The 27604-nt window shown below is 38.9% G+C and overlaps 1 long non-coding RNA gene across 1 annotated transcript in view; it reads right to left on the reverse strand.

Annotated features, from left to right (window-relative positions):
• The window catches only part of LOC142061017 (uncharacterized), a 216298-nt gene that overhangs the window by 62068 nt on the left and 126626 nt on the right, over positions 1 to 27604 (reverse strand). The gene's annotated exons all lie outside the window — the stretch shown is intronic.

Raw genomic sequence — 27604 nt, forward strand, 5'->3', positions numbered from 1 at the left:
ACCAGAGACTCCTCCAAGAGAAAACTGTTCTAGTGGATGCCCTAGAAAATGAAAACATTTGGTCTAAATGTTGAGGAAAGCATTCCCAACACGACCTTTGAGTGTCCATACGAGGTTCAGAGGAGCCCCACACAAGGGGATACACAAAGCTGCTAAAGGCAGCGAGTCCATTGAAATGTGGTAGTGTAGATCAAGAGAAGGTAGTGGGGGGAAGGGGAAGAAGGAGGGGAAAACAAAGTCATATAAAAGGGTGAGTGTTCATTTTCAGCCTTAACTAATTGCATGAAGTGAAGCAGTTGATTTCCCTGTACAATGAACTATGAATTATTTGAGATCACTATAACACAGCTAGACAGAACAACTGCTTTGTAAAATCCTTTTACAGGCCAGGGAGATGAGTTTCTAGATATCCATCTGGGGGAAGGATGTTCCCTCAACCTCTGATCAACATTGGCAGGAAACATACACTATCAGCGCCCAAAGGCATGGCCATGGATGCAAAGCTATTCAGCTAGGACTAGAAGCAAACAAAGAAAGCTCAACCTGTTATTCCCTAGTCACTCCCTCTGACATCTTTTCTCCAGGGTGCACAACCTTCATTCCAAGAATTTCAATGATTTATAACTTTGTTGACTTAGCAACTGCAAAGCACTCAAATCCACCCTACTCTTAATGTTACAGAATGAAGTATAAGTTATTTTTTCCAAATACCATACTGCAGATGTAGATGCCTGAATCTGGGCCCATAATTTCCACAAAAGTAGGCAATTAAAATTTTGAGACAGTTTAAGTGCATCTGTAAAACTGCTACTAGTAATACCAATAGAACAATTTATGTTTGTGTGCTTCTAGATCTGGATTGTTAGAAAATTTCATGGGGCATCCATCTACAACTGCCAAGAAAGATGGGTGTATATTTTACTGGTTAGATATCAGCAATCTTTTCCTCTACGTGGCACAGCTGGATTTAATAATGAATGAAGAACTTCACTTCCTAAATACTGCAAAAAAAATCTTGTCCATTCAAGAACTGACTCAGATGTCTATCGATGTAATTCCACTGTCTCCTGTCAATTCGTATGGGTCTGTATCGCTTTGTGAGATTGCTTAAAAAACAGTAACCAAGCCAATAACCAGAACAAACAGGAGAAGGTGCTCCAAGCTTTCAGATTCTCATTGCATAGCCAAAGGATACTGGATATACAACTTTTCTAATAAAGTCTTTTTCTCGGCCTTTGTAGTGAAGCTAAAACTTCCTTGGGTGATGGTATGGTCTCTGCTCTTTCAAACTGCAGAGAATGAATGCAGTGGTAACCAAGTACGTGTAGAAGTGATGAGCAGCAACAGAAGAAAATTGATGAATCTCAGGAAATTTAGTGAAAGACACCTAAAGCCAACCATCTACATCAGTGAGAATGGTAAATGCTCAATTCTGATCCTGAAGAGTACTGGAAAGGAAGTCCCTTCCCATTTCCATTCGAGCTTGGACATTTACAACATCTGCAAATACTGTATTTTGGCTTTGTGAGAAATAAGTCAGTTGGCTTATTCAATAATAGAGTTAGTTCATAGGTCACGTCTCAATGGGTTTGGCTTTAATTATCACAGTAAATATGCTTTGAAAAAAATAAAGAATTATTACTTAATCTACTTGGAGAGCTTAGGTATTTCTTCTTTAGATATCTCGGTGGTTAAAGAAAGGCAGCTAAGAGGCTAGGGTTGCACCTGCGCTTTATGCTTCATCATCAGCTCTCAACCCTTCCTCACACCAGAAGCATTTACCAGGCCAGAGGAGCAAGTCTCCTGTGTGCCAGTGGCATCCTTTTCTGTGTTTAAATTTTGGCACAAGAACCAAATCTGAAGCAACCTAAATTCACATTCAGGGGAGACAGACTGGGACAACCAACATTAACAGGAGAGGCCAAGATTTATCTCTGACACAAAGAACCTGATTACACATTGAGCCTGGATAGCAGACAGGTAGCCTAGAGTACCATGTACAAAAGCTTGCTCTAGCATTCTTGCATCAATTGCCCAAAACAACTGCACTTGTGCAGCACAAGAGCTGCTATGATACTATAAATGCAAGCCCAGAAAAGCCAGCAAGATAATGATCACTGCCCCTACAGAAGTACAAAAGGAGAGAAGCAGTTATTTCATTTTGCTGTCCTTAGAAGAGAAAGCAGAGAGGCCATAACCTGAATGTTTAGAAGGGCTAAAGTCTTGTAAACAGCAAGAGGATTTTATAGCAGTTGGGAGGCTGTGGCGAATGGCCTGGTCCCCTTAGGCAATTCAAAAAAGTAGAGGGGTCAGTCCCAAGGCCAAAAAACCGATTAATGTGAAATGGTCTATCTCAACCACAAACTTCGGCAGTTCACAACTCAGTGCTGACATATTTCAATCAAAGCATGTCTGCAGCTAAACTTAATAACCAGCCAGCCTATCAAGTGGTGGATGCTAAGCAATTCCAAATCACCCCAAGAATTTTAAAATGGCAATGACTTACTGCAGGACTGCAGAGAACGACCCATCTGTCAGATGCAGTAGTTTTATCTGTGGCGGACACAGACGTCAAGATTCCTGCTCCCCTCCATGAACACTGCTGTGATGCTATAAAATGGAGAGGGACATCTGAGATCACTGCCCTGTACAAGCCATCCAGAATCTGTCCTATGCAATCTTTCCTGAATTTTTCCAGCAATGATGTTTCATCACTTTTGAATGAAATAAGTTCTTTTGCAGTGAAATTGCATCTTTTTCTGTCAGCCAGAGGTCAGACAGTCTGCTTAACAGTAAAGTAAAACTAAAATGCCCCTTTCTTTTTATTCTATTTTATTTCTTTCATAAGCAGGACAGACATTGCAATTATTATAATTTGGCTACCTAAATTTATTTGCTTGCTTATGAAGACATAGTGTTGTGGGGGATGGTTGCAGTCCCCTGAATTCCTATGGAAACCACCTAAGTCAACAAAGTTTTAGACCACTTCATACCACACTGCTCTCTACCACCAAATGGTTATTTTTGACACACAATGTGCAGGCTCACAAGGAAAAAAAAAGTTATTTGCTGAAGAGTGGCAAAGTGCATATGCATACCCTTTCGAGTCCACCTGGAGTAAAAAAATTTAACATAGATTAAAGCTGCCAAGAGTATGGGAAGCTAAACAAACAGGAAGTTTCACATTTAAAATGGTTTTCTCTGACATAAGTCATGGGAATTGATTTACTCTGCCAAGAGGAACAGCTCCAACTTCTCTAACCCTTTAATAATGTCCTTGGAGATCCCTGATGGGCAATGGAAGTTGGCACTGTAATGAACAGACATAGCTAACTAGCAAAGGCCATATTAGCACATTGTAAGCATAATTTGTAGAAATGTCCACATGTCCATTCTTGTCCCATCCCATTCAGCTTCCTTGGATAACAGATCATCATAAAACCACAGTGTCCAAAAATTTTTGGGGACGGCTTCTTCAAGATTGATCTAAGTAATAAGAAGTATCTACACTGACATTATCAGGAGAGATATCTCAGCTTGTGTTTTGAAGCACATGCAAGTTAAGGTTTGTAAGATTAATAGAAATCTCTGCCCACATCAGAACTGCTTTGTTAATAGTTTTCACTTACTCACAAAAGCAATCAGAAAAAGGGCATTTGCTGGTAGAAAATAAAGCAAACATGGATATGCCTTACTGGATATGAAATACAGATTCTACTCAAAATTCAGTGACAGAGCCCAAGTTGAAGGAAGAATCAAGGATAAAACTGGGGTACAAGAGGAGAAAAATCAAATCCCAAGAGAACGCAGACTGAGATAACTCTTGATATAAAAAAAAAAAGCATTCAGTTTTTAAAAGTGTAAAATACAGTTTTTTTAAAAAAAGTTTTAAAAAGCCAAAATAAAATCCTAGGCAACAGCTTCCCATGAACAATGACCTCCAGGACAAATCAGCACAGAAATCTGCATTCAACAGCTTGTTGCCGAACTCCTACTCCTTACCAGAGCACTCAGCCCTCACAGAGCTGTTTGCCATACTGAATAGTTCAGAATTGCTGTTAAAAGGGACCTAGTAAAAGGGCACACTTTTCACCCGAGAGCTGTCTTGTAAAGCCCCTGGGGGTAGACAAAACAACTAGAATGCCTGGGGAATTTCATGCTATTGTTGCTGGCTGAGACAAAGCATCGTGGAAAGTCTAATCTGTATGACAATCAGTTACAAAATTAACATTTACCCTGTCTACATTATAATTTTACAGAAAGAGGAAGATCTTATTTAAGCCAAACAGGCAACCCTGTTCTCACACCACCTTTTTCTTACAATAGAGAATATCTGTGCCTGTATCCACCTTATTGTATTAAAGGAATTTCCCCCCTTTTTTTACACCAATTAATTGACAAAGGTAACTCATAGGTAATTATAAGAGAGACACAAAAACAAAGGACACAGCAAAAACTAGACGAGGGAAAAATCCCCAAACCCAAAGAGGAACAGCTAAATGGCACAGATAGATACAACAGCAGTAATAATCTAAGACTACTGAGGTTGCATTCCTTCTCCTGCGCAGGTGTACACATCCGGCATCTGGGATTTTACAGGCATTTGCCTACCCACGTATATTTTCTGGCAGGCAATTTGACATGCCAAACGGAACAACAGTAGCCTTGAACAACTTTCTGACACTTTCACAAGTACAGCATTAACAGGCTGGCAGCACGCTCAGTGCTAGAAGTGCATCTTCATTAACCCAGAGCAGCACCAAGCACAGCCTGCACGAGAAACAGAAGTGTCCTCCTGGTGGCTGGAAAACTGCAAGAGAGCATAGTCCTGCTAACGAACCTGCGGGTCAGCTTCACTGAATTTGGTGGACTGAATCACTAAAAAAAGGCTGTATTTGCCTTGGGGACAAAATAGTGTGTTTGACCCAACCAGATATAATTCTAAAAGAAAAAGAAGTACAAATCTAAATACTGTTTGAAAAACTAGTTTAGGGCTGGGTTCAAGATATAAGGGGAACAAAAAACCTTGGTGGCTGCTGGAATGCCAGAGGCCTTCAAGAGTTAATGTGCAATCTGGCATCACAGGGGTCCCATTATCTTTTGTTCATGGATAAATGTGGCCAACCTGACCGTAGCTAAATCTGGGATTAGGATGTGTGGAGAGAGCAAGAAGCAGAGGACCATGGAGTCTGATTTTTGCATAATCCATAAAGAGTTAATTAATTGAGGGCAGGCATCAGTGGAATCTAAGTGCAGGCATTTGAGGCAAATGGGGGTCACTTTACTATTTTTTAATCTAGTATAATTTAATCTAATATCAGAGAGGTTTAAGAAGAGGTAGCAAGGCAAATCTTCAGTTCTTGCATATTCCTCAAATGTTTTCAAATTTATGATAAGTATAGATTTTGTGGCCTACGTTTACTTTTCAGGAAATTATGAGTCATCCTTCTGAATTAAAAAAAAAGCATTTGGGAGTTCTACTTGCATAATCATTACAGATATATACATATGAAATTAACTCCATAAATCAATAAATATATATAAATAAAAGGTATATTTATATAGAGATAGATAGTAATCTTTGTCTCCCCTAGTTATGATGGGCTCTGAGGTTACAACAAAGAAAGTCCTGTGGAGCTTAATTACCTGCATAAATTTTGAATACTGTGACATTATGGGTTGTGAAATCATATGTCTATAGTTAAGGCCAGGATTAGTGTTTTGACTCAGGAAAGGAGTTACTGAAGTCCACAATTTCTTGCAGTTACTATAAGCACACATAGAAAGCACACCAAAATGAGTATCGCCCCTCCCACGCAAAACACAGGATGACAAAGATGATGACTGTCTGAAGTGTTTTCAGAAAATCCTGTCTGAACAGTGGAAGCTGCAAGCCCTGAAGGCTAACAGCGTGCACAGATGAGCTCAGGTACCAAGTCTGACCTATCTCCAGCACACCAGTGCTCACCTAGAGTTTATCAGAAGAAAAGCCTGTGCAGGTTTTCTATGGTCTTTCTGCTGCGCAAAGATGCAGTTTCTCATGTACCCCCTTAGCACAAATGCCAACAGTACAGAATGGGATGTGAATACAGAATCAGCGACACCACAGCAGATTTGGTTGTACTGTTGCTTAACGCTCTTTGCAGACCAAGCCAGGCACATTTAGATGCTACTGAATAAATAGGTGCAAAACTAAAACTAACCAGGGAAAGTTCCAGGAAGGAATCTGATGCTTCACCTACTTTTTCAGGTGGGGCTCACAAACACAAATAATGCTTCAGTGACTCTTCCCACATTGAAGGAAGTGGAATGGCTAGAGATTAACTTTAATCTTCCCACCACATCTCAGGTAGGAAACAGAAGGAGAATATTAAGCTCCTTTCTCTCTATAATGATCCTCTGATCTAAAGAAGTTTTTTACTCCTTACAACTAAAGAGTACGTGAAATAAAATGAGTGGTATTAGAACAAAATCAGCTCGGCTTCAGTATGCAAATATCCTTATGAGTTAAGAACTCAAAAGGAGTACCATGAATACAAATATATTTCATTTGAACAAAAACAGAATTTTATCAATACAGAAGAGAGGAACAAATCCCCAAATTGGGTGAATGGAGGCTCTCAAATTACAAGGTCATGAAAGTGCACTTTGGACTTACCATTATTCTTAATAGAGGGCCCATTCCTCCAGTTTTTAGGGAAATCTCCCAGGGGAACCACTCCAAAGGAGCTCTGGTACAAAGAGAACTTTACGCACCCCCAAGGTGCGGTGTGCTTTTCAGATAAGTATTTTTATTGCCTTTTTTAAGCTACAGAAAATGTTCTCTCCAGAGGCAGAAAAAAAAGATAAATGGTTTACATTATTCAAAGCAAAAAAAAAAAAAAAGTCATCCTGTCCAATATAAGATCGCTAAATATAGCTGCATTGCCAACATAGCCTATCTCAGAGAATGGATCAAATTTCAAGCATCAGTAACTTTGCAGAGGTGATGTAATATCTTCTCCCACAACTGTTTACCAACAGGAAGATTATCTGTGGGGAAACAGCATGAAAATACCAGGAACTCAAGTGCTGAATAGTCCAAATAATTATCCCCCTAATTTTGTCAGTAGAGGGTGCTTAAGCGAACCATCCCTCTTCCTGTCCCAACTCTTAGCAGGGCTGTCAGACGCAGACATTCCCTTGCCTCTGACTCTACATTACCTATTGCATTCTTATATTTCATCTAGAAATTTGTTAAGAAAAGTCAGATATGCTTTTGCCAACAATCTGTTCCTGAGTCCAACAGATATCTATAATATGCAGTTAGACTGAGAGCTTATGAAACTTGTGGTGGTTAAACATAGGCAGAGGAAAATGACGCATTGTCTTCAAATGCTGTGTTACTACTGAATATTATATAATTGCCTACTATATAGTGATTGTGAGGATTTCACTTGTAATCCATACCTCTGCTAAGAACAAGGGTGCCTATTTCAGAGTTCTTCAAGATAATACTTCTCATTAAAACAGCTTCTTAAATTTTTGTTAAATCATCTTTCCATGAGGAATTTTAGCATTTTTTTTCTTGCCAGATCTGAGTCACAAGTTGTAATGTCACAATCCTCAACTGCTTGAGGATATGGTTTAATGGTTGGACTTGATGATCATAAGGGTCTTTTTTAACCTTAATGATTCTATGATTATATGATAATTTACAGCAAAATGAGATTTCAGAAATATTTTCTTTCAGGAGGATCAAACTGCTTTGTTTCCAGAATGATTTTTCAATCTTCTTTGTAAAGTAGCTGAAACAAAATGCTACATTCTAATTTTGACACAAAAGGTTCCAATGATTTGTCACAGCATCCTGATAAAACTTGATGTGTTTCTGTGAAATGTTCCCATCTTGCCGAATCAGTATTATCAGATAGAAAAATGCATCAACCAGCACCACTCAGTCACCTCTGAATTCAATTTCACTTGTTCCATTGCTACACATGCTATTTTTTTTCTCACTTTTTATCAACTGAAATTTGTTCACTGGATTTCAAAAGTGTTTTCCCAATAGTATCTTTAGAAAATACAAGAAAAAAGGTTCTCGGCTGGTGGAGGCTGGCAAAGCTCCAGCAAAGTCAATGGGTCTCAGCTGAGGCACTAGACCTTTGTGGGTGTTCACAGAGGCTTTTTATATACTGCAGAGATGCTGGATTTTGCAGAGAAGTCAGGAAACCTCACTGTGTCTCCAGTTTGCAAAGATTATAGATATTTTAGCAGTCACCAGTCATTTAAGACATTTAAGATACAGTGACAGTTTTGGATAAAGGGAAAGACTCAGTAGGCTTCAGATAACACTGATTGCTTTACTTGACCATATATTTTCTTCACTGCATTGAGTGTAGTGCTCGATGGGTTTTAGGACAGTCAGAGAGAGAATGTATGCTCAGGCAGACAAGTATGTTTCTGGAAACTACTGAAAGCACCACCTGCTACTTCTGGTTTTCATTTTCACTCTGTTTCTGAGCAGTTTGAAGAAAGAAATACATACTACAAAGCTGAAGGAAAAACATTCTGTGCAAAAACTTCCAGGATAGGACAACCTTCCTGCAAGGATATTTATTATCTGAGAGAGGCTTTCAAGCCATTAGATCATCCTATCCATGGGGCTGTCTGAATGTTTGATGAACAGGGGAGGGATCCTGAGTGTAACCTGGGGACCTGAAGGCATTCTCCTTCCTACCAAATTATCTCAAACCAGCAGAAACCTTTCCATGTTGGATCTTCCAGTATCTAGAGCAAAGGCTTGAACTGATGGCACTTCTGCATATATTTGCATTACTTTTTGCTGCAGAAATTGGCCAACAGTCACAAGAACTTTCATCATTTTGGCTTTTTACAATAATCTTTTATTGCTTATCCACATAGAGCCTGTCATGGATGGCCATTGTTTGCAGACAAAAATTTATTTGCCTTCCACAGTACCCCAGAGTCATCCTGTCAACTATGGAGAAGTCAAAGTTTCTCAGAAACCCTTCTCCATCTTTCTGTCCTCTCTGAACAGGTGAAAATCAGTACATCTGCACTAGCTACACTTAAGAAGGTAGTGACTCAGCAACCAGAAGATGGGTGATGAAAGACCAAAGAAAGAAAAATTACATTATAGAAAGAAACAGGGGGACCTAATGGGATAGTTGGTCCTGATCCACCCAAACAAATAAGTTGAATCAGTTAAAGAAAACTGATTCAGTGTAATCTTTGTCTAAAATATCAGCATATGGCTCCACCATGATGCTGCTCACTTGCAGGAGAGTGGCCTCAGTTTAAAAATTTCCTAATAATGATGCTGCATTTTCATGAGACTAAGGAAGGTCCATCCCACAGAGATGCTCATGCATCAGATTTGGCCTAGCCAAATGAAAAGCTTTTAATTCCAAGAGAATTGAAAGATTTCAGGGCATGTTGTTGAATTTTAAAGTTCAGAGGTAAATAATATCCACCAGATAGTAGTATCTACATCATGTTAAAACATAACCTATCTTATAATTTAATTTCACTGAGAGTGAAATTAAAGTACTATTGGTGAGAGAAACAGAAAAATTTGGCACTGTACAAGAAATATAGCTTAGTAGTCTGGCAACCAGAAAAAGGCAGGAACAAAGAAAAAAGGTAGGGAAAATACCAAAACCAAGAAATCCATTTCTTTATACAAAGTCATGGCTCAGTGCCCAGATGGCCAGGAGCATTAAAAGAATATCGGGGTCAAAAGCATAGGACCATGCCTCCCTTACCTCCCTACTCCCCGGAAAACAAAAGAAAGAAGAAAAATCTTGCTTGAGTGAGACTGCAAGAGGCAAAGCTTTAACTCTGCCAGAAACAGATACAAATGTATCTGACTGACTGGCATCAATGTGAAAATTAAAGACATTTGTCGTGGTTTAGCTGGCAACTCAGCCCCACACAGTTGCTCGCTCAGTCCCCCACTGGTGGGATGGGGGATAGAATCAGAAGGGTAAAGCTCTTGGGTTGAGATAAGAACAGTTCAATAATTTAAAAAAAACAACCCACAACAACAAAAATGCAATGGAAAACAATGAGAGGTGCAAAACCCAGGAGGCGGATGAACCACCAAAACAAACCACATGTGCCACAGCCGCTCACCACCCACCAACCCAACACCATGCCTCCCCAAGCTGCAACTGCCCCCCTTAATATAGTGGTCATGGTGTCACATGGTATGGAATGAACATGCCATTGGCCAGTTGGGGTCAGCTGCCCCAGCCGTGGCCCCGCCCCTCCCAGCCTCCCACCGACGCAGCAGAGAGCGGAAAGCTGGAAAGGTCCCCAACCACCACAGGCACCACAGTGAAGAGCATTAACTCCTTCTCAGCCAAAACCAGCACAACATTAAAAAATATTCTCGTGAAGTTTTTTGGAGCAGAGGAGGTCATCTAGGCTAAAAGTCATACTCCTAAATACTATGAATGTAGTAAGCTATCCCTGGGGGAAACTGAGCTCCAGTTCACAGTATAGAGATTTGATCAGCAGCCCCTTGAAATCAATGGAAAAAGCCCTAGTATTGGCAACAGCACTGTGACCAGACTCCACTTACTACAAGGCAGTAAGTGCTGAGTCTGCCCCACTACTCAGTTCAGTGTGTAGGGAGAGACAGAATTTAAGATAGGGCTCTGCAATAAACAATTTAAGGAAAACATTTACAAAAATTTGTTCTGGAGTACTGTAAACACAGACAATTCACCATAAAGCTTTGTAACACCTGCTTTGCCCAGTAATAACAAATGCTACCTCCTCCACTGAGAGAAGGAGAGAGAGAAATAGTGTCAGCTGTTTTTACTGTGTAATGTTGCTTTCCAATCTTTGAAAAATACCAGATATTAAAAGAAACATGTGGGGAGAATGTAAGCAGGCATTCAGAAATGGAGTTACCCAGAAAAGCCATTGGAGTTGTTTTAAAATAACCTGTGAGAGGCATACTAGCCTCACATGGCTGGCAAGAAAAGGAGAGAGAAAAATTAAAACCAACAGAAAACTTGCTCTGATTTCTCTGACATTGTAAAATAAAATATAACATGTAGGAAAGTGAATGGCAGAGTATGACATCTGATTGCTGTCAGACCTTGCACCCAAATGTTAAAGTTACGGGTGCTCTAAAATCAAGGGATATTTTAGATGCTTTTAGAAATGGAGGAAAGTGGAGGGAAAAAAAAAAAGAAAAAAGCATTTAAGGACATTTTCAAAAATGGTATAGGAGCTTAGAAGATAAGGTTGTTGCGTAAATGTCATTCAAAACTTCTCAACATTTTACCATCTTCCTTTCTTTTCCTCTATGGTAAACAAACTTGTACTTTTTCAGTACATTTCCCATTGTTGTAAGGGGGCGTTGCCGAGCCGGACTGTAGATGTACCTTTTCATTAGCCTCCAAGGTGGTGAATATTTCCTTCCTATTGCACTCAGTTCCCCCAGATATGAGAGTCATAATTACGTACATACAGCATCAAAATACCAACTTACAAATCCTTGTGTGCCATAACCCTGAAATGGTATTTTTATATGAAAATTTATTTCAATACATAGACTTCTAGTGAGGACTTTCCTATGTCTAGATGTTATTTGAATAATCATTTGATGTATAACTAAAACTTTCTAAATTACATATTCACAGGGGCAATTTAGCTTTAAATTCCCTTTGTTTAACAGTAGATAATTTTTCATGTGAGCCAGGATCTGTGCGTATTGAGGCACAGGACCGTTTCCTCCTGTTGAATCTATGTTGAATTCATCCCTGGTGTAACGATGTCAGTTGAGATACGCCAGCGGCAGCCTTGACGTGCTGTTCTGTCACTCTGTCAAATAAAGCTGTGCATTGCCAGGCATCTATTTATGACATATTGTTGTAATTCAGGAACTCAGGGAATTGAATACAGTATTTTTGGACTCAGTCTGGCAAAACACAGAAGAAACAGCACGCTGGGTTTTCTGAAGTTTTTATGAAGCTTTGGCAGCATTTACCACCAACCCTGATGGTGGCGTTGCTGGGGCAGGGTAATGACTTTTCTTTGTGTTTAATATTCTGAAACGAATAAAAGAACAATTGTTCAGTTTTTTGTTTGGGTTTTGGGGGGGTGGTGGTCATGGTTGTTTTTTTTGTTTGTTTGTTTGTTTTTAATTTGAGACTACCGAAGCAAAGATGAAACTAGCAGACTAAACTGATTTTAAACAAGAAATTGCAAGTACAATTTCATACTTGCAGTCAAAATACTGGTAAGAGTGAGTGCTGGCAAGGGGCTAGGTTTTCTGACATGGATCATGGTCACTGACTGTTAATCTTTTTGCCCTCAAACTAAATCACATATCTACTGCCTCAGCAACCAATTTTTCACTGCCCAACCAGCCAGATACATATTCAATACCTGTTGGATTAAGAACATTTAATATATTGAATCTTTCCAAATCTGCCTGCAGATTTGCCATTTCCAAAAGAAGGAACTAAAGCTTCACATCAGAGAGAAGAAAATGTTCCTTCTGGTCTCAGCCATACTCCTGCAGATGAATAACTGAGATAAAACTCCAGCTCCTAGTCCTAATTACACAGGGTGGAGAGGCACAACCCTTACTCACATTTGGTGGAGCTGCATAATGCATTTTGTGGTGTGCAAAGTTTCAAGCCCGTCAGACCATTTTGTATTTCATGATGCAGGTCTTTGCTGTACCAAAAAAGCATCCAAAGTGATGTAAAGTAATTCCTTTCTTGTTAGACTAGAGCAGAAGCTTTCCCTACTCACTCCCTGTCTGCTCTTCAGCACGTAGCAATTGACTTTTAGTTTGCCATTAAGGTAAAATATATTTTCCTCATAATGGAGCACAGGAAATTTTTCAAAGTGACACAGGATGATGTTACCAAAAGAAAAGGTTTTGCCACATGCCTTGAAAATGACATTTTCTTCTACAGCTTGAAATACCACTTGCCTCTTGTGACAGTGTTGGCAAATCCTGGACCCAATATCTCTGAAATCAGCCATTTTCTTTCTTAAGAGTTTTGATCTCAGCTGAAACCCAACCATGGAAATGGCAAATAATTAAAAGCAAACAACTCCAACTCCAACTTGCTGCTATTATTAATATTTTACTTTATGGGGAAAATGTCATCAGTGCTTGGGAGCCAATAATTAAGTGCAACATACTTCAAAATAAGTAACTTTTAAAAAAGGTTTATAGGCCCTATATATCAGCATTATTACATACGTGTTTTTAACAGATCCAGATTTTACTGCTTCCCTGACTGCAAACACCGAATAAGGTCCACTTCTACCTTAAACTGCACCTATCCCAGAGAGGCAGCTCTTCCCATACTAAGAGCTAATGCAGAAGGTAAAAGCAACCAGCAGCATTATACATGTTATGCCCTCCACTCAGACATTCACTCCTACTGTGAATCTTCCGAACATGGATGGAAACAAATCTCCATTTTAATAGACATGTTTTATACCATAAATAATTGTAGTCCCAAATTCTACCTTGTGAGTATCTGCTCATTGTATCTGCCAGCAAATGCTCAGCTGCCTAGAGCAAAGACACTGATTAGTGCAGAGGGAGATGTGATGAAAAGATTGGTTTCCATAGGCCCCATAAATGACATACATAGGAAGCGCTCTAGGAAAAGGCCAGGTAAAGAGCTATTGTGAAGATGAGCAGCATGCTCTTCTGCTTCACCTATGTCAACAAAAGCATCTTTGAGGATAGTTATTAGTAAATAGTTTGCTTTATTGGTGAGGAGAGAAGCCTGGGACTAGAAATCACTGGGAGGTTTTCCTCCTCCTCAGCCATAGCACAGAACACCTGAAACTTCATACCTGCTTAATATCATGAAACAATCATACTTTTTCACAGCAAATACTGCTGGATGAACTTCTACAAGCAGAAACAGTTGTGTTGCTAAGAATACTGTAAATATTAACAAGCCAACCATTTAAATTAAGAGTAGTTGGGTTTTCTTTTGCTGTTTATTTTACTGTCCTCAAACAGGCAAATGACATTTCAAGGATCAGCACTTTATTATAAACTAATACCTTTTCTAGTAATTGAGGTTTTCCTGTTATTCCCCACTTGGTTCTCACACTGACTGAAAGGCTGAGTTAATTTCTCAGTGGAACAGCAGCAGAAGAGAACGATAGGAGAAAGAAATCCAAGATAAGGCTGAATTAACCCCAATTTTATTCTGATTTGTTACAGCCAGATTGATTGACATGGTGTGATTTTTAACCAGATCTTGGTAAAGAGGAGACATCTGATTATGAAAATTATTTCAGCAAGCAATGAAGAGAAGTAATCCGATTTCAAAACAATTTACACATGACAAAGCTGGCCATTCGCTCCTTTGTGCCATGTTTCTAAATGTTCTGTTTTGTTGAAATCTTTGCAGTATGTTATGGAAAAGTAGGAAGAGGAGAGGAAGATTCAGCACTGCAGCAGTCACATGTAGCCCTGGAGCCTCTCTGCCATAACTGCCAGTGTCACCAATGCTGGACAATTAAATTTAGTGGGACTTCTGCCCTCAGCTTAATAGAGTCAGCAATAAGCCCTTAGTAAAGATGAATTTTCTTACACAGTATTATCAAAAAGTGTCTCCTTCAGAAATGACCTGGAAAAAATTAGTGACTTCCTTACAGCTTCTGGTGACATAATGAAATACTTTCAGAGAACTTCACTTGTCTGGCAGAATCTTTATGAGCAGTTAAATTAACATTGTTTGAATACTTCGCTGAAATGGGGCCCATGATAGGAAAGAAGAGTGCTGGGATTTCTATTTCTATTTTTTGCTAACCCTTGACCAGTTCTTAAGAATAATGCTTCCTGTCAGTCAAGAACTTAAAATTATCACAGTTAATAATTTATTTTCCTTTTTCTGTCCAAAAGTTTTTACTTTTTTAGATTCCTATAACAACATATTGACATGTGACGTGTTATATTTGACTTTTTTTTCTTTTTAAAAAATGTTTTTGCTATTGATTTGTTGATATTTATAATTCATCTGAAGTAAAAGGGTAAGGTACTATGTCCCAAGAAAACGCATTACCACTCATTTTTAAATATAGCTGACAATGTATCAGCGATGCAATACATGCTAGACCATAACAAATGTGCTATAAGATAAATCAATGATCTTAAGAGTTTCCATGCATAAAGCACCTTCTGCAAAATGCTCCCCTTCTAATTTTTGTCTTTCACCTAATTCCCTTAAGGTTATCTTTATGTACACTATTATAAATAACTTTTCTACTTCAGCTTTTAAATTCCTTAGGATAGACACTAGATCTTATTTTATACCTAAAATATCACTCTTATTTATATTGCTAAATGGAGAGAGAATAAATTTGAGGCTAGCATGATTTTTCAATACTATCAGCTCAATTTTCTGCAATTGAAGTTAAAAACGTGTGCACTTGCGAACTCTTATCTGAACCACTGCGGAAATGGTCTGCCAACAGAGTAAACCACACCATGCTGCAGACCAAGGGTTTCAGCCTTCTGTCAAGGTGCTGTGAGCTGTCACAGTGCCTGCAGCTCCTGTGCAGCCTGTAGTGTGCTGGTTGCTGGTGTGCAGCATGCTGTAGCAAGATCACTATATATATAGAAAATCTATATATACACACACACAAGATAAAAAGGCTTTTCTCTGACATAGCTTAGAGTGGACCCAAGGCAGCTCTAAGTTATGATGTGGTGTAGTTTCAGATATTTCCTTCCCTTACATGATAGAAGCTTGCCTAACCCCTACTTTCTCAAAAGGAAAAGAGGCTGGCCCTCTGACACCATTTGCTCCTGACCTGGCAGCTGCCCTTATGCTTTATGGGATGTGATCACAGAACAGACATCTACACCCTATGCGCAAAATCATTCCTTACCACTACACTCGTACAAGATACTAAAGGTACAGAAAAACAGCCATCCTACTCCGGTGGAGCAGCTGCAATAGGGCTGCTGGTGTGTGATCCATGGGCAGTAACAGCTGTCTTCTGTGCCTGATCAGTCCTTGCCAGCCTGTGCTTGGGATGCAACTTCCTTGGGTTAATGACGGGACAGCTGATACACTAGCCAGGCTGAACATCTGTTAGCTTTGTTGAAAGTCATAGAAGGTTCCTGTTACAGTGCATGCAAGTTTCCTATCATTATGCCTTTTTACCCTCTTGGGCTAAATCTCACATGCCCCTATATGCATATAAGTTTGTAATTAATGCACAAGCCACTCTCTGCCACAGCAGTCCTATTAACAGGTTGGAATCAGAGCACACAAGTTAAACATGGTGTTTGATAGCTAAACTATTGTGATTTCGATAGACTTTTTGTTATTATTATCAAGGTATTATTACAATAACTTCAATTAGCAATCAAGGTCTCCTCAATTTTTGTTGCTTACATTATGTGGCAGTTTCATTCATTGTATACTAATTCCAGTTATGTATTTTATGTTTCTACACAGTAATTAACTAATCACTATGTCACTCCCTCCCTATTATGAATAACCTCATTAATTCAAGACTGAAAGCTTGGTGCCTGCTGCCATTGCTATCAGTTTTTTTGGATCTTTCTGCTGCTTCTTGACTTATAATCAAATATGGAACTCATGTATTTTTAACTACTTTCTCTTCTGTTTCTCCCACTGAAAAATTCACTGTGCTATCAAGCCTTTTAAAATAATGTTTATTCATTATGCATTTCTTTGCTAGGCAACCACAAGCTGTTACAATGAAGCGTGTGACTTGCTTTCTTTATGGCAGCACTTCTGCTGTGTCAACATCTCCATTTTAATTCCAAGTTTACTAGAAATTAGATCTAAAATTTAGCTCCAAGGTTAAAGGCACCATCAGACATCTTTCTATGAGGGCAAATTTCTTTATTATTACTATTAAATGATTTGACATTTTTAGGTTAAACCTGTGGGTACAAACTTGTGGACACACTACACTCAACAATGGCAGTGGAGCCATGTACATGTGCCTTCAAGGTCAGAGCCTGGCCAATGGAAGCAGGTGCTGGAAGATGCCCACAGCATAGATACGCAATTTTGATTAAAGGGTTACTTAAACAGTTAAGACTAGTCAGGCACAGCACTGAAGCAAGTGCTTTGCTATTGCAGTCTGGCACCTCCTAAGTTCAGGACTAAGCATTACTTCAGAATTTGCTGAGCCAAGGTCATCCTCCTCTAAGAAATTCTCTTTACAGCAACTTATATTTCACACAGACTATTCAGAGAGTGCCCTCTTCAACTTTTTATGCTGAAAGTCAAAGGGTTTTGATTTTTTTTCTCCAATAAAGGCAATTGAGATTTTAAAATGTGTGAACACCTCATATCAGGAGTGGGTGGGAAATCTAATGATTCTTCATATGTACATGTATGTACACGCACACTCCTGACCAAAACCCACTGCAAAGCCAGCTGACATAACTATACTTACCAATTTTCAATAAAGAATTCAAGCATTGTTTTTCCAAACAGAAACAAATACGCCTAGAAGCCTAGAGGCTAGTTTCTCAGCTGTTAGAAGTTGCTGCAGCTCAACATAGTTTAAAGTGAGAATGTGTAGTTATAACAGCTAAGAGACCAATGCAACTTTTTTTAAAGGAAAAAAGGCATTGGTCTTCAATAGAGGCTGTGAAAACCATCCTGGAGTGCAAGAAATGTATTATGGAATGTATTAATCCTTTAAGAAAGACAGATTTGGTGTCTGCAAAGTATTTGCCTTTAAAAAACCTGACTAAACTAAGCTAACAACTAATGACTGAAAAACTAAAAGTATATCTGGAAATTTTGGAATGGATTGATTACTGCCACTTACAGAAAGGAAAAAATGCACCTCTGCAGAAAGGACTGTTGCTAACAAACACCATGGCTCTGGGGCATGCACAGCAACTTCTGTTTCACCAGGCTGCTGCACATCAACATTTATCCAAATATTTGTACAATATACCATAATGGTCTGTTTGCTTTGTTACAGTCTATTTGGCTGCCCCTAAACGAGTGGTTCAGGTATGCAGTTAGAGGATATATTACTGCTATTGCTATTTCAGCATCTGTTCCTGTCCTAGCTACTACCATTTCCCTCATTTCTGTCTCAGATGCTGCTGCTTCTGCTATTACAGCCATCAACCTCTTTTTGCACATGCTTTCAAATCTGCCTTATTATGAATGTCCAATGTTTTCTGCTAGTATTTTTGGATATTTCCACTTTGCCCTCTCTTTTTTACTGGTTTTGCCATTTATCTGAAGTTAATTTCTGTTTCCCTTCGACTCATCCCATTTGGATCCTGGATCCTGCCCACCCAAACTGGATTATTTGTATTAAGAGCAGAATTAATTTAAACAAAATTATACAGGAACTGGCCTGAAACATCAACACTTCTTAGAGTTCAACTGAACCTACAGTTGTGGCTCAGGAAGGCAATTTTTTCTTAAAAGCATTGATTCCCACTGCACAGCTAAATACTGTTTAAACAGGAAGCAGAGAACAGGGAGAAATGCAGATATCTGCATAGCTATAGATATATACAAAGAAAAGTATGACAATGATATCCCTGCTAGCTGAAAAGAAACTTTGCAGTAAGTTGCAGTAAGTTCATTGAGTCCATACGGGCTCCTCATTAGCCTACTCCCGTCAGCATGTACGCTGGACACCCAAGGTGGTGCTCATGCAGTAAGTGTCTTGTCTTGGTGGCACTAAATGAGAGGCCACAGAGAAGCAACTATAAATATCTGTCATCCTCTCCCTCCATTTTTCACAGGTAGAATTAAATTGTAAACAAGAGTGACATGTAACTGATTGTACTGGACAGCTGATTAACATTGTGCCAGGATAAATAAGGCAGTTTGCAACTCTCCAAACTATCATAACAGGTTCCCTTCAGGTTTAGTTGACATCTCTCCATCACTTATAAGTAGTTCATTTGGGAGAGGCAGGGGAAAGGGAAGGTCTTTAACCATGACCACGGAGACTGTGTGAAGGAGTATGTAGAGCAGAAAAGATGGCATGCCATCAATTCGCAGCACATCTCACTTCACCCCGATTTCTTCACACAGGAGAGCCTTTACACTCTGTTTTAAAAGGGAAACTGAGACAGTGCAGAAAAAAAGTCACTTTGAAACAGTGCTAGTCTTCTGCATCTTCATATCCAAGCCTAATCTGTGCCCTGCAGACAAAATAAGAATCAAAACTGCTGAAGAGTTTATAAGAAAGCAGACTTGCAGGCATTTCCATGGCTTATATCCCAGTTTCTCAGACTTCAGCACAGCCAAGGATAAGCTTTCAGGATTGCCAGCCCCCCTGAAATGATCTGTATCCACTTTGTATTAAAAACAATAGTAATGCCCATATGCTTAATTGCCAGGAATTGCAGAAGCACAGTCTACATCAAGTGCTCAGTGTCTGGCGCTAACCTGTAGGTTTTGGAAAGTAAGGCACACTCTCCGATCTTCTTCTGTGTCATCTGCATAACTGCTTCATTTTAAAAATATTGGGTTTATAGTTAGGTTTGTGGTAGGAAGAAGAAGGAAAAATAATGCTGCCAGGCTGGCTGCATGATGTGCCGTAAAGTTTACTGCCCTTTAAGGCTCAGGACAGACTTCTTATATTCATTGAACTGCTTCAAGGAAAACTGATCACAAATCATCTACATACTGTAACTACAGAATAGCCAAACCTTATTAGATGAAAGAATAACAGTGGGAAAGCCACTACAGGATTAGTAGAAACTTTCACTTTTGTACGTTTGCCATAAGGCAAGTTAATTAAAGCAAGTTGTTGTGCTTATTGGAATAAAAGGATATCCCATTACATGATGTATTGGCAAAATTGGTTTATCATGATTTTAAGAAATAGCAATGTTGTTAAAACTGATTAATTTGTTACATATGATTAAGTTACTGTTCCTACATCAGACATCCCAGAGAAAAATTAAGGGCAAAATTGATGGGGTATTAGAAAAACTCAGGGTTTGAAATTAGTTTTGGAAAAAAATTTACTATGACTATTTTTGGATCCAGGTCTTATTTCACCTTAACTGCAGGGTTTATAAACAAAGATGTTTTATAACAATAAACCTTACTTTCCTTAATTCAAATCTTTCTCAACATATACATAGGATTCAATTGCATAGGAGAGGCCTCCTGTTTTTTAGATTGGATCTATAGCTATCCTAAATAAGCCACCATTTACATCAATCTTGCTAACTTGCTTGCCTCTTTCTCTGCAAGTAGTTTTTCAAATTAAATTACAACAATGTAATCGCTTCTATTGACACTGTGTGTCTTTGCATTGGGCAGGAGAACAGATATTATTTGTTTACTGATAAAACATTGATGGCATTTTTCTAAACATAACATCACATTTAATTTTATTTATTAAAACTGAGTTTGAAATTCTGCACCTATATTTATGTCAGGTCCAAATATTTTCTGGAACAAACCTTGATTGAATGAGATGCAGGCAGCAAAAAATGGGCATATAATGCCAATGAACTGAAGCTCTGTGTGTTCTAGTCTTCACTTAGTGTCTTACAATATGAGGTGTAGCAGCAACACAGGCTCCGGCAGTTTAACCGGAAAGAACTGGCAGCAGTGGAGTGACAAGTAAATGGAATTCACCTTCATTCCTGTGCATGAACATAGGTGGTGCCATCAGGCAGTTGGCAGCATTTACCAGCAGTCACAGCTGGTGAAAGACTGCCATGAAATAGCAAGACCACAAGCCCAGCTCCTGGCTTCACCGGTTCCCCTGCTCTCCCCCCATTTCTGCTTACATTGGGGTTGACTTTGAAGAAGAGTCTCTCACAGGAAACTTTGGCTGTCCACGGAGTTGTGTTTCTGTGAAAGGAATGCTATTCTTCTGCACTCAGACCACAGCAGGCTAGAAACAGGCTGGGAGCTGGTTGTGGACAATTGGATTTGAAACCTTCAGCACAGAGATACTTATTTATCCATTTCTCCAAAATAACTCCAAACAGTCAACAAATTTACTTCTTCATTAACCACCTTTTCCATTTTGTGACTTACGCATTGCTATATATTTGCCACTGGGACTTAAATGCAGCCTTTTCTTTCCTTTCATTTTACTTCAGAAAAACAGCATGTTTCCCCTTGATTTCTTTTCCATTTAGATGAAACAACATAATCAAGTTCATGACGTATGTGTAATCCCCTCCTCTGCCAGTTATCTGCTCAAGTATACAAAGTGTAATGCAGCGTCACAGGCATTTCATCATTAACCAAAGGTTAATGAAAAGTTCCTCTTAGTATATGGTGTAAAATGGAATATTATTTTAGCACAGTGCCATATGACTTAAATTTAGCATAAACAAATGCTCACTAAGAAATCTCAAGTGAAAAAATATGGATTTGAATACCAGGATTACATTCTGGGGTGGACACTCAAACACAGATAATGAGAACTTTTTTCCTCTGCAACTTGGCTTCTATGAATATAGGGTTAACTCTTGCACTGGACCTGTTGCTACTGCTGAATAACCTATGTGCTATGGTGGTCTCTCCCACCTTACTAACATATCAGCTTATTCTTCCCCAAAGACATTCCTCTGGTACTGTCAAAACACGTGGATAGGCTCTTTATTTATTGAAGCAAAGCATTAAAACCCTGAAAAACCCACAAATCATCTAGTCCATCTGCTGATCTACAACACCACATTAAAAAAATTGACCCATAAGGAAAAGAAAAACCTTGGGAGATATAGTTACAGTTGATACAAATGAAATATCATCAGTTTGGCCTAGAGTTAATGGGACTGGATCTCCCCAAATAGAGCAGGAATGACAAAAACCTTAAAGAATGAAGGCAGTGAAAGTGTCAGAGAAATAGATCACTGAATTTTGTGCTTCTCTTCTGCCCAGGACAAAGCTGATGGTGTTTCCTGCATTCCTGCTGTATCCACTTCACAATAGACATTAATCCTTTGGTGGCCTGTATAATAACTATCAGAAACAGTTAACATTTAAATAAAATTAGAACTATTCACAGCAATCCAAAGGAAGATATCTGACAAATCACTGACCTGCAGATCTCAAAACACAGCAGAATATTTAAAGAGCCTCAGATGATTAGCTGAACCACAGTACTAAGGCATAATGCACTTGGAATAAAAGTTTCAGTCCTATTGTTCTCCCCACATTCCAGTTTTCTTTTCCTCCTCCTATATTAATGATGTGGTTTTTTTGTTTGGTAGAGGGCATACATGCTGTTAAGTCTGCTTGCTTTCTCTATTAATAGACTTCCCAGGGCAAATTAAACTTCAAAATAATTTTGGCAAATCACAACAAAACACAGAGAAGTAGGTAAGGGGGTGGTGTATAGTTAATTTTTGAACAGTAGATTATTGATCAAAAGAAAAAGTTGTTTTGACTTAGAAAGGATCAGTTGGGAAACATAGTATAGGAGGTACAAGGACTGGGTTAAACCCTAAAGATTCTCCTTCTGGAGCTCATCTTTGCTGAACTGCTCCTTCCCATAACCATGCATTCAAACCAACCTAATTCAGGCAGCCAAGCATAGCTCTGGACCACTGACTGATGCTATCTGCAGCACAGAACAATTGTGTTAACTGATGATGAATTGCATAAACTCAGTAGCAGCCTCTAGTTTCACCTCATCAGTTGTACCAGCTTTGGGCACCGTCTAATTAACTTGCTATTGCTCATCCTAGCTAGGCTGTTTCCTCTTGCGACCTTACTATAAGTCCTAGATGGATTTCTTCCCTAATCTGGATCATTTCACAACATTGTTTTTGAAAGCATTTAAACCAGCAAAACTCTAAGGCAGGATTTTGCTCGTGGATGGGATTAAGATGAAGCAAATTCAGACTGGCTTGCTGAAAGGACATAACCTTTGGCTTTTTCCTATAATTCTATTTTGATAACCTCTGATACTCAATCAATATGAAATCACTATAAAATGCTATAAACTTGCAATGTGATTTCAAAGAACACAATAACATTGCAGTATTATTCAGTGCTAACATTAGAGATTCTTTTTTAACCTCAGTTCTGAGGTCAATCTTTAGAGCTTTTGGACCAGACAGAAAGAACAGACAGACTTTCCTTGTTATCATCTAAATCACACCACATATCATTTGTGCTCACACTGTCAAATTAGCTGAAGTGTCTGCACTGCAGTTTACCAGTATTATTCAGGATGCAAAGTGACTTTCACCCTGTTCTCTCTCGCCTACAAAGGTCAGTTTTGTAAAACTTGTCATCCTGATTGATATTCTAATGTAATATTTTTTATAAATTGCTTTGTTGATATATGTAGCCATTTGTAGTGGATGTTTTTCTCCAGGTTTTTGAGAAAACTGAAGTCTGCAACCAGCACTAAACAGTGATGAGGACCATCAATATTTGCCTTGAAGAAGGGAGATCTAGAGTCCTTCCTGAAAGGAACCACAGCCTGATGAGCTCTAAGGAGTCTCCTTCAGGCTAGAGACAGTTACCACTTAGAGGTCAGCTTTGCTTTTCAGGAAGGCAAGTGAGGAACTGGAAAACAGCAATAAGAAAAGCTCCCACAGGAGCTTGGACCCTTGTTTAAATTTCCAGCCAGGGAACCATGCACACAGGCTTCCTGCTGTGCCACACAACCCTCTGGGCACCAGAGGTAATGGAAGTATGCCCACAGTGCTCCTGCTGAGCACCCAGTGCAGCACTGAATTTGCTGCTCAGCAATATCTTGTGACACCTCTGAGATGCTACCATTAGGAACATGGCAGTTCATCTGGCTTCTCTCATGCACGGCTGAATCTTTACCAACACCAGCCCAGAAGCTTGTGGCAAAATGGTTTCATCAAAACCAAATCCTTACAAGACCATCAATTTTGATCCTCTCACAAAGAAATATTTTCATGTCTGGGATAAAACTTTTGGTCAGTATGATATCTCATAATGCTCACAAGTTCCCTGTGCTTACCACAATAAGAGATAGCTGAAATCAAACACTACCCTCACATCCCCCCCCCCACCCCCCACCCCCTTTTTGTGTTATTCAGGATGGTCACTTGAACCTGCCTGTTCCTTGTCTTAACAAGTTACAGAATCATAGAATCATTAAGGTTGGAAAAGACATCTAAGAGCATCAAGTCCAACCGTCAACCCAACACCACCATGCCTCCTGAACCATGCCCTGAAGTGCCACCTCTACAAGTTCTTTGACCACCTCCAGGGTGTTCCCAGAACAGAGGTTAATGAGTAGTGAGGGGAAGAAAAAAATGTCCTTGTTTCATTTTGACATGAAATAGGATTTTTTTTGTTTTGAGTCTTGACAAAGCCACACATTCCTAAATGCCAATCAATGTTAATAAAAATATTATGCATTCAAAAAGCACAATTTTAGTAGGCTGAGAGGGTCAGATGGACAACATTTATTACAGCATTAACTCAGTTTGGAATTGTAGGGAGCTATCAATATTTGAGTTTGTAAATTATCCTTTCCTCAGGAAGAGATAATGCATATATAAAATTTTAACATTCATTATAATGCTTATTGCAGGATTTGAACAAAGCGCTCTCTCACACAACCAGAATATGTCTCAAACTTCTGGACAAGAAGTAGCTAGTTAAAATTTTAATAAATACATAAATGCTAGAGGTCTCAACATAGTGCCTAGGTTTTACAGAAAGTTTCTTTCAAAGCCTGTTCTTTCCTACTTCCACTTCTAGCTTTTGTCTTCTAGGTCTGTATATGAAAATGTGTGAGGAAAAGAAATAAAAAGATTCAGAACACACTCAAGCTAAGTTGGAAAATAAATGTCAAAAGACAAAGAGGTGAAAATCAATACATTTCAAACGTAAAGCTACATATTCTCTTAACATGATATTAATTCAAAAATTGGCTGCCATTCAACTGAAAAGTCAGTCTGTCTTTCCTCTCTAATCCTAGTAAGGTCTGTTCTATTAATACATTGTATCTTTTTTTCTGAGCGCTGTCTCAGTGCAAAACTTTAGCCTTATTTGAGTGCTCTCCTGGAGTTCTTTGTATCAGTTTATTGCCTTTGGAAAACTGGATTAACAGCTCTGAAAAAGCTAGCAAATTATTCTGGGCATACCTTCTAACTGCAGATGTTCCCTAATATTTCCCAAACAAGCAAAATAACACATGAATTAATTTCACCCATGACTACTTGTCAGCCATTTTCTGGTGCAATCCAGATACATTTTTTATACATTTTTGGGAATAAGGGAAGTATAGAGTAGTAGTAGCTTCAGAGTTTCACTCTAAAGAGGTCCTCTGGGCTTCCCTTCAAGAAGGACGACCACCAAGAACCAATCAGAAACACCTGAAGATCAATGTCACTATTTGTCATTCTCTTTTCCTTTGTTTGTAAAATTCAGAATGTCAACAGCAAGCTAGACCATATGCCCTCAGGTCCCACAATGAGCTTCATAATCACATACATACATAAGATATGTTTTGTCTTTGTTTAAATGTATCATTGATTACTCCTCTTACTGCAAACTTCAGGCCATGGGTAGCGGTTGCAATCAGGCTAAGGGTGCTACAGAAAGAATATCTGTATTAACTGTACATAGTAATTATTGCGTGCATTTTATCACTGTTTACTTCAATACAGCTAATTCTCATTAAGATGCAAATTTACTGACTCACAGCAATTTGAAGGAAGAATGTTTGTGACTCAAGAGCACATACTTATTGGATGCTCTAAAGTTTATTTGAGATGGGACCGAGGTCATTCGCCTCACTGCCCTCAAGTGCCAATAAGAGGGCTAACTGTTGGGTTGCCTTGCATCCCATGGGAAGTGTCCCTGTTATGACACAGTCCTCTGGAATATTTTCTTGGATTATGCGCCTTTCCATGGAACACCTCTTAACGTATTTCCTATCCTAATAACAGATAACCACAGTTTCAAGAAAACTATTATCTTTATACATAGGGGCAGCACAATATGCTACATGGTGGCACTACAGCTAGCGAACAGTGTCTGCCTGTCAAAAGCAGTTTTTTAGCCCCATACCACACTTTGAAGAAGAACCACTGGTTCACAAAAATCACAGCCAATGTGTCAGTCTAAGCATGCCATCTAGATGCCCTATATTTAAGCTGGAGAATCATTATTTATTGTTGTTATTATTAAACTGTATCCCTTCTAGAGCCAGTATCTCATCTTTTGCAAGGAGAAAAGCAGAAAACTATATAATCAAGGAAAGAGGCTGAAGAGGTGGATGCTTAACTGTGTTATGGACTCTTGTTAATTAAAGCCTCTCTTAACCTGCTCTTAATCAAAGTAAATGGCAAGTGGCACACTCAGCAGATGGGTACAGCTGTGCATGACAACCATGCAGGTGTTTAATTTTTTATTTGGCAAGTACCGTAAGCAGCGTTCAAACATTTGAGGGTGAGGGGGTGGTTAGTGAGGGAGGATTTCAAAGACACATGCCACTGAAAAAGGGAGATTATTCTGCCACTATTAAGTTACTCAATCAACTTCGCTACTTTTGTATTAAATCCCAGTTTGAATTACAGGGGCAGATGTACAATCTCCAAGGCTTTTCAGAGTAATCCCTCTCTCGTATGTGTGTGTGTCCCCGGAATTTTTTGTAAAGGCTAACTGTATTCAACTGCAGCTTTCTGTCTTTTCACATACCAGAAGCAGTTCTTATTCTTTGTGTCCTGTTCCTAGTACATCAGACAGCAAATGAGTCAGAGGAGACAGAAACAAACCCATCCTAGGTAGAAATTTATCACTGACAGCACCAGGAGCTCCAGAAACAAGTGAAGAAGTCAGTGAGAGGTTGCATGAACGGAGGAAAGAAAACCCAAATGCAGAACTTTCCAGACAAAGGCAAACCCAGAAAAGTAATTATTGCAACTGTCACAAGAAAGAGAGAGTATTCATTTTAATAATATAAAAACAAACATGTTTGAAATAAAAACAGTAATTCAAAACAAAGCTAAGGAAGGCTAAATTTTGCATTTCATGAACATAAGTTATCCCTTGCACCCCCAGTAATCTACAGTATCATTTACTTGCAAGAACAAAATGGAATAAAAGGCCAGGTAAATGAAACGCAGGGTAAATGGCAAGTATTCGGCATTTTGCATATAAAATATACCAAAGGAAGGAATTTTGGCAAAGTATCAGCATAAAAACACAGCTTGAAAGGGAACATTACTGAAAGGTAAAAGTGGCAGTACCATCATCTGCATCAATACGTGTTATCCAGACATTTATTCTAGCTACAGACAAGGAAAGAGGCAGAATGTGGATGAGGCAGAGGTAGAATGTGCAATTTCAAAGCATGCAAGTCAGTGTTGATGTTAAAGTGATTCAGAGATTGCTGCTATTTCTTCTTCGCTCATTGCCATGTACTACAGTACATTAAAGGTTAGCTAAAAATAGATTATGCACTTTCATAATATTGCTTTCCCACATATTCCCGACACACTATACTTTTTCAAATTAGAACAGAAATATCCAGCAGACTCCCTCTGTGTTTTTCCATGCACAAAAAAGTTCTAATACCCTTGTTTAACAATCTGAATGTAAAGAGGAATGGAGCTGCTTAAGAATTCCTTCCGTAAGTATTTGTCAGACTG

The sequence above is a fragment of the Phalacrocorax aristotelis genome, chromosome 8 (assembly GCF_949628215.1).
Source record: "Phalacrocorax aristotelis chromosome 8, bGulAri2.1, whole genome shotgun sequence".
Lineage (NCBI taxonomy): Eukaryota > Metazoa > Chordata > Aves > Suliformes > Phalacrocoracidae > Phalacrocorax > Phalacrocorax aristotelis.